The sequence below is a fragment of the Ornithodoros turicata genome, chromosome 6 (genome assembly GCF_037126465.1).
Source record: "Ornithodoros turicata isolate Travis chromosome 6, ASM3712646v1, whole genome shotgun sequence".
NCBI lineage: Eukaryota > Metazoa > Arthropoda > Arachnida > Ixodida > Argasidae > Ornithodoros > Ornithodoros turicata.
In genome coordinates, this window is record NC_088206.1 from 18754134 (window position 1) to 18763911 (window position 9778).

Consider the following 9778-nt stretch of genomic DNA (forward strand, 5'->3'; position numbering starts at 1 on the left):
GTATATGGTGGGTGTGTCTCTTGACCACCACGCTCTCAGAGCCGATAACTAAGATTATATACATATACAGACACACTGTCATTTGCATGCATGTAAAACAATGTCGCAAAATAAAATTGGACGTGGAAGTGGACGTTATTATTATTATATTTTACTTTATTATTACGTTATCATATTTTACGTACGTGATTATATTATTATAGTTTCAAATATTGTACAAAGATCATTACATGTGCATTACATAGTCGTATAGAATGGATCTAAGTACAGACGCGCTCAAGGTCCGCGTCCGAGATTCTGCTGGCGCGATTACTGAGCAGGAATTAGTTCTGTGCGTACTCGCGTATATTCACGGATGGTTGTTGTTATACGATGTATCGCCGCACTGTTACAGTATGCCCTCGATAAAAAAAAGGCGCATAAACAAGAAGATATCTGACGGTCTACGTCGTTTCACGCGATCCTTATACAGGGTGTCCCAGAAAACGTGTGATTTAATTATAATAAAAAAACTACGCCACCTAGAATCATGCGGTCAACAGCATTTGTTCTTATTAGGTTTTTGCCACCTCCTAATGTGAATGTCGTGTACTCCAAGTTTAATTATGTAAATATTTGCGAACTGAACTCAGAAATTTGCCAAGTAAAGGTCACTTTTTTACCCCACTAATATGAACAGCGTGCCGAATTCACTCAAATTCATGATAATTCAGTGATATTCACGAGCTATCCCATCGGGAAAAATAGCCGAATATCATGCTTTTCGCAGCACCGGACCATAGCGCGCGATGACTTTTTGAGCGCAATCGCTCTCAGTGCGACGAAAGGAGGTTCCGAAGCCAGCCCACAGAGTGATAGTAGAAAAAGTAACAGTTCCTAAAATTGGGAGAGGGAAAGCATTATCCCAGCGAAACTCGGACGTGATAAGCCGTGCCTGTTTTATCTCTCTCTGCGATGTCGGGGAGGGCTGGGTTTCCAACCTCCTTTCGTCGGACTGACAAAGATTGCGCTGAAAAATTCATCGTGCGCTATTCTGTGCGACATCCGTAGAGCATGATGTTCGGCTATTTTTTCCGATGGGATACCTCCTGAATATCCCTGTCAATTATCATTAATTTGACTAAATTAGACACGCTCTTCACATTGGTGGGGTAAAAAAAGTGACCTTTACTAGGCAAATTTCCGACTTAAGCTCGCAAAAATTTACATAATTAAACTTACGTTACACGACATTCACATGAGGAGGTGGCAAAAACCCAGTAAGAACAAATGCCATTGACCGCACGACTCTAGGTGGTGTAGTTTTTTTTATTATAATTCAATGACACGTTTTCTGGGACACCCTATGTATAGTACAGGTTCTTTGGGGTTCTGCCTAATATCAGTTTCTTTATAGTCTATAGGTCTGTAGAGCCCGTCAACGGCTTGAGCACTGTACGGTAAAGCTTGCTGAGCTCAAGATCGCGGGTTCGATCCTGGCCGAGGGCGGTAGCAATGTGGGGGGAGGTAAACATTGCTTCCAGCACCGCGTGTTGGAGATTTCCGGCGCACGTCAAAAGAACCCCAGGTGGTCCAAATTATCCGCAGTCCTACCCTGCGGCACGTGAAAACATGTCGCCACACTGCGCAGACAAACCTTGCGTGTAACGTCACGGTACCACTACCATTAGAGATCACCTGGACGACGTCTATCCACTTTCTTCCTTGTCTTCGCTTCACAAACATAGGGTACAATAGTGGAGTACATTCGTATGGCCCCGAAAATCGGAACAGAGATTCTTTGCACAGCGGCATCTTGGAACAGTGATGTTGACTGGCTTCCGACATGCGTCCGTGTCGATCTCGTAGTGGAAAGGACACATGGATCGAGTAGCGAGGACGTCACTGTCTGACCTTGGTGGTCTTTCTGCTGCGTGCGTTCCCTATTGCTACTGAATGCAGAATCTGGAAAGTTGTTGTGGGCCCAAATAGGATAGAGAACATTATGAAGACCAGAAGTACAAGGTACCATGCTTGCTTGTATAGCCCGCTTCCATTTCCTTCATGAATGCAGGGTGCTTGTTACGAACGAGCACAAGACTGGTTCAGAATATACGCAGTCTGCTTGTAATGCGACTGACCACAGAAATAGATGTCAGAAGGGGTCCGGGTCTGTGTCATCCACCGTGTGCGGTTTCTGCTGCATCAATGGTTTGTTGTCGACGTTGAATGGGTTTCACTGATAAGTTTAACTGGGATGTGGTGTATTGGAGCTAGGTGGCTGCCAAGGGCGCCTGCACCTCCAGTTCTTACGCGTTAAAATATAATAATTGGGAGTGATGTAACTTAGATATGATCTCTTATACCACTGTCTTTCAGTCGCTTTCAGTGCTTTGGATTGTTGTTGCTTTGTGGGCCATCTTCCGGCAATCTTGCAAAATGAGAAAGGCCTGTTGTCCAGTGCCGCTACAGTCTGTTGGAGTTTAAGTCTGACTTGGCTATATTCTGGGCAGTGCATGATTATGTGGTATTGTATATTCTGGGACTTTGCATCGTCTGCAAAGGTTTGAGTCGCAGAGGCTTAGCTGGTGCCTTGTAGTCCCTGTGTGGAAATCCTATCTTCGTTCATCAGACTACTTAACCTTAATAGACCCAGACCTAGCCTTTACGCCTCCACGGAACGTACCACGAAGCTTACAGACTGCCCTCCACCGAACTCGCCTGGGTGTGCTACTAACCAACAGTGTTGGTGAACCAACAGTGAATCGCTACAAACCATCGGCCTCCACTGACTGCCCTACGTGTGGCACCACCGAAGACACACTACACATAATAATGCAGTGCCAAAAGTACTCTACAGAACGATCACGGCTTGAGAGTACGCTCGCTAAGCTGGATGATCGACCTCTCTCTTTCGAGAAGATCATTGGACCCTGGCAAAATGAAACGCATCAGACGGCCGCATTAACAGCATTCTGCAACTATTTACAAGTATCCCGTATTATCACCCGTTACTAACACTTATGTAAATTAAATCACAACAGCACCTTACATGTGCCTCACATCCCAAGTCATGTATATATTTATTGTGTGTGTTTGTGATGGGGTCGCATGTGTTTTCAGTTCTGTATGTATATTTTATTCATGCGTTATTGAAACGCTTTGAAGAAATGGAGCAGCAGACCCCTCATGGGTATCACTCAGCTCCAATGTTTGTAAATAAACAGGTATTCTCTCTCTCTCTCTCATTGCTCTAGTGTCCACAGTGTTTCAGAACATTCAGTGTGTTCTGTATGTTCCTCCTGTCAAGGATTCACTGTGCTCAGGGCGTTTAGTGCTTTGTCTCTCTGTCCCCTACTCGGGAACTCACGTTAGCCAGCTTTGAGTATACCAGTTGCTACTGAAGTGCAATTCATCATGGATGAGCTGGAAAAAAAAATAAAGTAGGCGATGCTTTCGTATTTCTAGTGTCTTGTATGCAAATGTATCTTGGGTAGTTTCTTCTTATATCGAACAATGTGTGAAAGTCGTATTTTTTTAATTCGCCAGAAAAAATATGTGTTAGAGGACAGCTCGAACGACGCAAATCGCGCCACGTGCGACGCTCCTGCGTGGAGTAGTTTCCGCGTGGGAGAGGAGAAAAGTCTGAGGCTGCTTGAGCGCGCTTTCTTCTGGACCGACTTTGATGGGATCTAGCACCGTTGATTTTCTGCCTAGGAACTGGAGTTTTTATGTTATTATAGGCTACCCCATAGACACTGTCGACAGCCACCCACAGAACTCTGAGGGCCACAGATTTTCTGTTAAAAAATGCCAAACTTGGCGCAAACGTTCAAAAAGACCAAACTTTCTTACCAATTTGCTTCATGACGGAGCGTCTGAGGACATCGAGCGTAGTGCCATTCGATAGGACGTTGAAAGAGCTTTCGTGCTGTATAGAGTTCATTTTTCTCAGCCCAGTGGTTTCTGTGTTGTTAGCTTGAGAATCGCACATGGTAGGCGAAAATTGACAATGTTGCATCTCACTTTTCTCAAAAATGCCATCTTCGATTGTCTTGATTATTTTTGAAAAGATGGCGTCATGTCTCTACTTTAGACGCCAAGTAAGACAATCTTTTATTTTTATCTGAAAGACGCGCAGCGATTTTTTTTTTTTTTTTTTTTTTTTGTGAGGCATGGTCCACGACGCTGCGGCCTTGCGCGCCCCACCCATGAGCACGTGACCTTCAACGTCTTCTTTGCTACAGGTCTCCCGCTGACGGAGACATCAATGACCACACTGCGTGAGCTTGTTGTAGTGCCCCCAGAGCATCACTTTACGTTTACCCAATGGTCTCCCAGTTCCGTCAGGCTCATTCAAACCGTGAGAGAGTACATGAGTTGCCTGTGCGCCCTTGCCCCTTGACGAGAAGCCCCAGTCCGACGAACATACCGACAAAGCAGTGAGAAGAAACGAAGGGCTTCGTAAAGATCTTTATCCACTGGTAACATCGTAGCTTTTGTTTCAGGTTGCCACCAGTCCCCCAGGCAGTGTGAAAGTCATTCTTTTCATTGGTAAAAGAACGTTGTGGGAGTTTCGAAAAACGTAAAATATGCCCTTTGCGAGACCACTGCAGGTGATGGCTGCCACCATGCACAATTTAAGCATGCTGTCGCCGAGACAAGTGTATGCATGGTATCCGCCCATTTCATCGAACGCCGATTCATCGAACACCGTTTCGTCGACGCCGTTTCATCAAACACCGTTTCATCGAACGCCGATTCGTCGAACGCCGTCTCTTCGAACGCTGTTTCATCTAACGCTATTTCAGTGCCAAATGCGTCGAACACCAATGTTGCAAATTCGAGAATTGGAGTCCACATCGCCTGTCGTGTCACAGAAAAAGCTTGAGAGCCCAGCCTCGTAATTTTATTTTTCGCTTTCCTCCCCCCATATAAGGTGTCCCAGAAAACGTGTCATGGAATTATAATAAAAAAAGTACACCCGTTAGAATCATGTGGTCAACGGCATTTGTTCTTACTAGGTTTTTGGCACCTCCTAATGTGAAAAGTCGTGTAACGTAAGTTAAATTATGTAAATTTTTGCGAACTGAAGTCGGAAATTTGCCAAGTAAAGGTCACTTTTTTACCCCACCAATGTGAAGAGCATGTCGATTCAATTTACAGGGATATTCAGGGGCTATCCCATCCGAAAAAATATCCTAACTTCATGTTCTACGGAGCTAGCGCGCGACAAATTTTTCAGCGCAGTCCTTGTCAGTCCGACGTAAGGAGGTTGGAAACCCAGCCCACACCAGCAACGCAGAAAGAGATAACACAAGTATGGCTTATCGAGTCCGACTTTCACTGGGATCGCACTTTCCCTCTCCCAATTTCAGGAACTGGGCGATTCCACGCGAAATGATCCAGCGGACCTGCTCGGCCTCACAAAACTATCGCGAATTTTTACGGAAATTTGTTTAGCAGTCCCTAATAATGCAAAACGACACACCACGAAACATTTCTTCTCAAGTCTCAGTGTGGCGGAGGCTAGACACGAGCAAAGTTCGCAGCGCTGGCGAAAACCGTGCCTGGCGTGAACGGCAGGTGCGGCTCATAGAAAGCACCTAGAACTGTGCTGTTTTCTTTTACAAAGGCCGGAAGTCGCAATTTTCCTCCTACTTCGTGATTTTTTTGTGGAAAATCAAGCCATTAAATTTTAATGAATATCTTTCCTTGACAAGGCCTCGTGTAATACTTCCACAGGAAAAATCGCGAGACACGTAACTCTTGTAGTCATTGCAGGAAAAAAAGAGGAAGTATGCGATTTTTCCAAAATTCGCTACAATCGAGCGTAAAACACGCAATGAAGAGGTCGGAAGAAACGCTTAAATCCAACGCAGTTTTATAGAGCGAGCCTTCCTCTACAACATATAAAAAAATCTCGAGGGTGTTTTTTCGTATACAGGAGAAAATAATTTTTTTGTAGTAGATGGTATTACGGCCACACTGACCCACGTTGCATGTATCCGGTGGGGTGCTATATTTGTTTCTTGGGCTCCCGTTTTAATTCCTCGTATTTCTGATTTTTTTTCTGGTTGGTTTTCAATATGACAACCACCCGGACCAAAGGAACGTGGCTCCAGTTGAGCGCAGTGGAGTTCCAATTCACCAGTATGAATATTATAGGCGTGGAGGTGCATGTTCACTTGATGAAAGTTCCCTTTAACTGTCACATTTAAATGCTGAACAATTCAGCAAAAACATTAACCACGAAAAGTCTAACAAATTATAACGCTAGAGGAAAAGACGAACGTGCAAAAAAGTGGTGGTGGTGGTGGTTGATAAAATAACAAGGGGAGGGGTGCAAAAAAGTCATTTACATGGCAGTATAGGAAACGACGGAATCTCGTGGTGGTGGTTCATCGTCCATGCTGTCCTAGGTTCCAGTGAGGCTCACAGCTATATAAAGCCTTGCACCGTGCGCGTATGGAAGCGTATATCCGCGGATATCCGCAAGAAACTTCTGGGTTCGTATGAAATGTGGACGCTTGTTGTGATCTGCGGATCGGACGCGGATGGCGCCGGCTCAGGAGCGGGTCAGACTCGGATAAACTGCGAGATCGCGCCATGAGTTTGCTTCACACTAGGTACAGAACATAGAGTACAAGGTGTACGAAAGCCGCTCGCGCACCTGAGAGAGATCTCTGGCGTCTCGAGTCGAGGTGCGCGTTCGGCGTCGATCTTGCGTTTCACTTGCAATAAACTCTACTTATCCCGTTTGGTGCAAAATGTGTTGCTGTGCTTGGTGCCGTATAATCTTTCGTGGAAGCCAAATCTGTACTTGCTGTCGTGTATCGCTTGGTAGCATCATGGACGCTCAGGACCTGTCCTCGCTAGAATAGCTATGCCGCTCCGGGGTTTTCATTGTCAGAACGAAAGAGAGGAAGTCGCCCGTTTGGATGAAGTTTGGTGACAGCTTTTTTTGTTGGCCTTTATTTATTTATTCTTTATTTATTTTTGCTGTTTTGTGCTGACGGGAAATAACGTTTATATTTGCAGGAAAATTGGCCTGATATATCGAGCATAGAAACTGAACTGTTGCTGCGTGCCGTGGGAGACGCGGATTTTTCGGATAGGATGCGGATGTCAAAAAGCTCATCCGCGCAGGGCCTTAGCTCACACTAGAGTCACTAAATAAGCTACGCTTCAGAGTAGCGACACTGAGCCGCCATGTTGTTTCGGATGACCTCCAGCCCCACCTCTATTTTGGCAGTAGAAATAGATGAAGGTGAAGTTCAGCAGTGGAAGAAGACGACACTTCGAAGAGCGCTAAATGGATGGCGCTGGAGGTCATCCGAAACAACATGGCGGCTCAGTGTCGCTACTCTGAAGCGTAGCTTATTTAGTTACTCTAGCTCACACGACAAAAAGTATTACTTAGACCTGCCCATCACCGCTAATCCCCAGTCTCCGTTGCCGGCACCGCGCACATCGGAAACAATGCCATAAACTTAACCACCCAGGATTGCAAAACACGTGTTATGCTACAGAAGCAAAGATTATGGTAACCTTGCAGAAGTCTGTGCCACAGCATATCGGTTGCTCATTAAAACCCAACCAGACCAGAGAAAAATTAAAAATAAAACGCATTAAAACAGGAACCCAAGAAAAAAATATAGCACCCCGCTGGATACACGCAACGTGCGTCACTGTGGTCGCAATACCCTCTACTACAAAAAAAAAAAATAAAAAATTTCTCCTGTATACGAAAAAACACCCTCGAGGTTTTTTAATATGTTGTAGAGGAAGGCTCGTTCTATAAAACTGCGTTGGTTTCAGGCGTCTCTTCCGACCTCTTCATTGCGTGCTTTACGCTCGATTGTAGCGAATTTTGGAAAAATCGCAGACTTCCTCTTTTTTTCCTGCAATGACTATGAAAGTTACGTGTCTGGCGATTTTTCTTTTTGAAGTATTCCTTGGGGCCTTGGCAGGAAAAAATATTCATCAAAATTTAATGGTTTGATTTTCTAGAAAAAAATCGCGAAGTAGGAGGAAAATTGCGAAACTTCCGGCCTTTGTATACCTGCACCGATTACAGCACGACAAGCGAGATTTGGATGCTGTGTAGAGCATAGTTTCCTCTATACGCAGAAGAAAACCGCACAGTTCTAGGTGCTTTCTATGAGCTGCACCTGCCGTTCACGCCAGGCACGGTTTTCGCCAGCGCTGCGAACTTTGCTCGTGTCTAGCACCCGCCACATTGCATTGAGATTTGGGAAGAAATGTTTCGTGGTGTGTCGTTTTGCACTATTAGGGACTGCTAAAAAAATTTCGTAAAAATCCGGGATCGTTTTGTGGCGACCGAGCAGGTCCGCTGGATCATTTCGCGTGGAATCGCCCAACTGTCACTTTTTCTACTATCACTCTGTGGCATACCTGGGTAAATTACTTGTAAAATGTAATTAAGTTACGTTACTCATTACTCCAGTTATAATCTAATTAAATTACATTGCTCATTACTACATCTGAAATGTAATGAAATTACGTTACAATTACTACGAAAAAGTAATGACATTAAAACGTCATTACTTTGCCATTATTGGCATACATGTTCCCGAGTTTTGTGGAAGGCACAAGGGACAAAAACACAAAAGTTGACGAAGCTTGCCTTCCCCGAAATTCAGGGAAATGTACGGTGTCAATGTAACAACAGTTAGCTTGTACTCTTCTATTGGTCTCTTCTACATGTCAGACTAGAGTGCCACGTACGACGTATAGTTCCATAATGTAAAGACGAAGGTGACACAAAGTATCACGACAACAGGAAGATTGTCTAGAGGATGGGGCCCACAGACAATGATTCTCCAAACCATTGACCTGAAGAACGTTTGTTTGTGGGTGCCCTAACTAAGGCAACTGGCTCGTCGAAGGGAACTGACGTTCCCTGTGCCGAACAGCCATACAGGACGAGCAGATCAGCACGGAACACAAGTTGGAAGCAATGCTGCGCAGCCACCCCCACAGAGGCGGTCTATCAGGATCACAAATGAAAAACTTGGAGCCTTGCACAGAACTTTGAACGATTTTCTGCGTGCTATTGCACACCATCTTAAGCACTGACCTTTTAAATTTATTTCGGAATTATTTATTTCGCTTTCCTGATTTGTTGAAAACGGAAGTCCTATGTCTTTTTGTGACAGTTTGAATTGTCACAAAAAGGCGTATACGACCCTTTCTCTCCTCAAATCAGAAGCGATAACTGCATCAATCGGCACACGGGTTGGCGGGCGCAGAGCGTGTTTGCTGTGAACCGGATGTCATTTTGGCACCAAGCCGGAAGTGGTGCAAACGTCATGTATAAGCGCCAGAACTTCAGCTCAGCATACTCTAAAAACCGAGGGGGGGGGGGGCTAATGGCAGGACAGGCTCGCCGTTGCTGGCCACACAGGAGTGGGCGTCGTCACGACTATAGCAAAAAAAAAAAACGCATAGCAAAACAAAACACAAAGGAAGGACGGACGGATGGAGGATAGAGGAGGTTGAAGGATGGGGATGCGGTGAGGTGCACGAGTTCATCGGGGAGAGTACAGTATTAGATGGGTCGATCAGCAAGGCCTGTCTTCAGCAGGAAGAGAATGAGGTTTCTTGCTTTGGCGGAGCGTTCGGCAGAAGAACCAGCGGGGTAGAGGATGTCCGCTACACTCTTAAAAATGAAGTTCACCGCATAGCACGCTCCTAGCGAACCATCATCTCAAGTGATATCGTTATCTGCCCTGATTTGTTGAAAAGGGGAGGTGCACGCCTTTTTTGTGACACT